The 4,305-nt window shown below is 47.5% G+C and overlaps 1 pseudogene; it reads left to right on the top strand.

Moving 5' to 3' along the window:
* The first annotated feature begins 954 nt into the window (after positions 1-954).
* Positions 955-3,360, top strand: LOC146042551 (myeloid-associated differentiation marker homolog; annotated as a pseudogene).
* The last annotated feature ends 945 nt before the right edge of the window (positions 3,361-4,305 follow it).

Below are 4,305 nucleotides of genomic sequence, written 5' to 3'. Positions count from 1 at the left end.
ATACACAGCAAGGTCATGGGGATGAAAATAAGTACAATAGGATTCAGTATTGAATCCCGGCGGTCGGGATCCCGGCGTTCAGAATCCCGACGCCGGAATCCCGACTGCCGAAATGCCGACAAGGGGGGGACGTGGATCGCCCCCCCTTGCGGGCTCGCTGCGCTCGCCACGCAGCGGGCCCGGTGCCTCGCTACGCTCGGCACGCTATTTTATTCTCCCTCCAGGGGTGTCGTGGACACCCCAGGAGGGAGAAAGAGTCGGCATTTCGGCGGTCGGGATTCCGGCGTCGGGATCCCGACCGCCGGGATCTTAACTGCATCCCGTACAATATATATAAAAAAAGGTAATAATATTTGATATGGTAGAGAGGGTAAATATATAGGACTTCACATATCATCTTATTATATATGGAAAGAGATGCACAAATAATAATAATAGAAAAATAAAAAAAAAATATATAAAAATATATACACATATATATCCAACATATAACCTAAATGGTATTTTATTATTTTCAAAATAACGTTAATTGGTGGATGTATGAAGACATAATTTATACGGTATAATTTTTATATATATATATATATATATATATATAGCAGTACATTATGGAGAGACTCTTTTTATAGTTTATCACCATATAGCTTTTGTGGTGGTTTATCCAGGCTAATATTGTATTAAAAAAGGGGGGGGGGTCCAAACTAATTTATACTAAAAGAGGGGGGGTCTTATCGATATTATATAAGGATTCTTTATATTGAAGAAGGCCCGCTGTTGTCCTTCATGGACATATTATTATCTTCGACACCTACACATAGTCATATGGTACAATCCATTAAATGATACAGAACCAGACAAGGAAAGCAATAATTGTTCTATAATACTATGTTTAATTCCATTGCCTCATTGAGGCCTTTTTTAATACAATATTTGACATCCCTTTTTCTTTCTTTCCAAAGGTACAAGAACCATGCCAGTCCAACGCACGAAAATCGTGGTGGGCAACACCCACACCCTAAAGTCTCCAGTTGGGATTGTGCGCAATCTGGCAGCCATCGTTGCCTGCGTTACGTTCAGCTTGGTTGTGCACAGAGGAGGTTGGGGCAGTGGAACCGGAGACTTTTGCATGTTCTCCTGGTGCTTCTGTTTCGCTGTCACTATAATAATCCTTGTGGTGGAATTTACAGGGGTGCAAAACCGGATGCCAGTGTCTTGGAAAAACTTCCCCATCACTTTTGCTATGTTTGTGTGTTGATGTGCCTCTCTGCCACCGTTCTGAACCCACTGTTCTACTTGGAAGACAAAAGTTACGGCAGCGAGAGGCGCACCTACCAGATTGTGGCTGTAGTGTTTTCCTGTCTCACCACGCTGGCATATATCATTGAGGTGTCTTTAACAAGAGCCCAGCCGGGAGAAGTAACTGGATACATGGCAACTGTTCCTGGACTTTTAAAAGTTATAGAAAGCTTCATTGCCTGTGTTATTTTTGTCTTCATTTCAGATCCCCCACTGTACACCAAACATGATGCACTTAAGTGGTGCTTATCTGTTTACTGTATTTGTTTTATCCTGTCTGTTTTGGTGATTATTTTATGTGTCGGGGAATGTACCAGTTGGTTGCCCTGTACTTTTGAGAAGTCTCTCAGTGCCTACGTCCTCCTTTCTGTCCTGTTTTATGCTTCCGCCCTGATCATCTGGCCAATCTTCCAATTTGACTCAAAGTACAGGGGAACCACACAACGTCCAAATGAATGCAGTCGCTATTCAGGTCGGAGTGGATTATGTAATTGGGATAAATTAGTAGCCATTGCTGTTCTGACAGCTGCCAATCTCATAGCTTACATTATAGATCTTGTTTATTTTCGTCAGTGTATACTGATCTCTTAGGTTATTCATTCGACCATGTTCTGCTTGCTATTTGACCAAAACAGAATTAACCCTTTGAGTGCCAAGTGAATTTCTCAAAATAGGTATGAAAATGACCAAGCCAACATTGTTATTTATCATGATGGGCTGTAATGTTTACCTTATATAGGAAATAGAATCTTTTTTTTCACACAACATTTTTTATTTGAATTATATATAACAATGAGAGCGAGGCGGGGGCGTGGCCTAGCGGTACATGGAGTAGGACGCGTGCCGGCGAAGCTCCTGACCGCAAGATCCTGAATTTATCCTTACCGGGGGGAGAGAACCGCTAACGAGGCAGATTTTAACACCCTACCTGCTCCTGACGGTGCTGAGCCGAAGGAGGTGACCCTGTGCTGCCTGACTGCTCGGTGCCGATCCCCGCTGAACTCGCTTCCCGCAACACGCTGCCGGGCGCCATCTTGGAAGGGGAGACGGAGAGGAACGCGGAGGCGCCGACTGGGAGACACCGCGCCAGGAGAACGGCGGCTGCTGCCGAGGTAACTCTACCCCTGAGACCCTGTCCACCGGAGCGCAGCACACCCCACAGCCCTGCGACAGACCAGACGGAGTCGGAGTCGCCAGACTTGCCCCGCCGGCTGATAGACCTGGCAGCGGGGAGGCCCTCTCTCTGCTGAGGACCTCTGTTACACTGCCATTGTTGACGGAGGGGGCTTGGGGTGACGGGGGAGTGATAACTTGTGGACTGAGGGACATTTATGGACCCCACTCGGCCAGCCGGGCCCTGGAGAGAGCGGTGAGTGCATGCCGCCATTTTGTGGAGGGGAGCCCTCAATAGGGAAACATCCATCCTGTACACAAATTACACCGGAGCCCTGTACTCCGCTGGGAATCCAGCACCTTGTGGATAAGGGCTGCTGCTCCTACTATCCCACACTGGGCTGAATACATAAAGTGGGGAAGAGATTTTTGCATGAGGATTTGCTCCCACATCACTATATCTTGGAGAGTTGCCTGTAGAGGTGGGACTCCAGCGAGACCTTCCTTCCCCACACATAAAGTGTTGCTGCAACGGACCTGTGCCCCACTGATATCCCCTGGAGACACAGAACTGTGACTAGTACAAACAACTGTGCAAATACTGTGCACATACTGCATCCTCAACCCTCTACGCTGAACTCACACCTGTTATCCTCTACACTGCAGCACCCTTCACTGTGAGTTATCCTGTGGACACTGCCTCATACTCTGCTCACCTAATATTGTACCTGTATTGCTAGTAACCCTGATCAGTTATAAAAGACTGCTGTGAACTCTCCCTTACTGACAGACCACGTTATAACCTATGTCCCGAAGAAACACGCCAGCTGCTGCGGCAAAACTGGCAAAATTTGCCAGGATAGAACCTGTGCCAGACCCTGCACCACCCCCTGGCGAACCCCTTCCTTCAGGGTCTGATATGGCGGAATCACCAGAGGTAACAATGGCTCAGCTTTTACAGGCTATTACTGATTCGGAGAAGAGACTTGCTGGCAGGGTTGCGGAGGTGAAAATCGATATATCCTTCTTAAGGCAAGATATGCAGAAACTAAGGGACCGAGTCGAAGAGACTGAGACTCGAATCTCTACACTGGAGGACACCACTGCACCTATCCCTGACCGCCTCTCCACGCTGGAGTCCCAAATGACAACATGTCAGCAGAAGCTGACGGATATGGAGGGGAGGCTCAGGAGGAATAATGTGAGATTCGTAGGCCTTCCTGAAAAGGCGGAGGGTACAGATCCTGAATCCTTCCTCGAGGCTTGGCTGATATCCCTGTTTGGTAAGGACGCCTTTACCCCACAATTCGCAGTGGAGAGAGCACATAGAGTACCCACGCGTCCGCTGCCTCCTGGTGCACCACCACGCACATTCATTGCGAAGCTTCTCCACTACAAGGACCGTGATGCTGTACTTCGACTCGCAAGATTGAAGGGCCCCCTTAACTACGAGGGCCAACGGGTGGCGGCCTTCCAAGACTTTTCTATGGAGGTCCAGAAGTCTCGATCTCAGTTTACTGGGGTTAAGCAGCGCCTACGATCTCTCCAGCTGAAATACTCAATGCTCTACCCTGCACGGCTGAGAGTGGTGGCTGGTACCCGTACCCATTTCTTCGATACGCCCCAGGCGGCCTCGACATGGATGGACACACAGCCGGCCCAGAGAGAGCTCCCTCCTTGAGTTGGCCCTCTGCTGTATATGCTGGAGACTGCCCGATATTTGCAAAATCTCTCTTTCTTTTCTGTCTCTTATAGGCACTTCTATTGGTAATGTATGACATATAAGATAATGGTATTTAGGGATAATCTCTTAACAAGTGATATACTCTCTTCAACCCGATTAAATGAATATTTATCTAGGTCAGGACTACCATGTACTTTAGGTTATAAATAATA

The sequence above is a fragment of the Crinia signifera genome, chromosome 19 (assembly GCF_055691185.1).
Source record: "Crinia signifera chromosome 19, ASM5569118v1, whole genome shotgun sequence".
NCBI classification, from domain to species: domain Eukaryota; kingdom Metazoa; phylum Chordata; class Amphibia; order Anura; family Myobatrachidae; genus Crinia; species Crinia signifera.
Note: the sequence above shows the minus strand (reverse complement) of the source record. Positions and strands in the feature narration are given on the sequence as shown.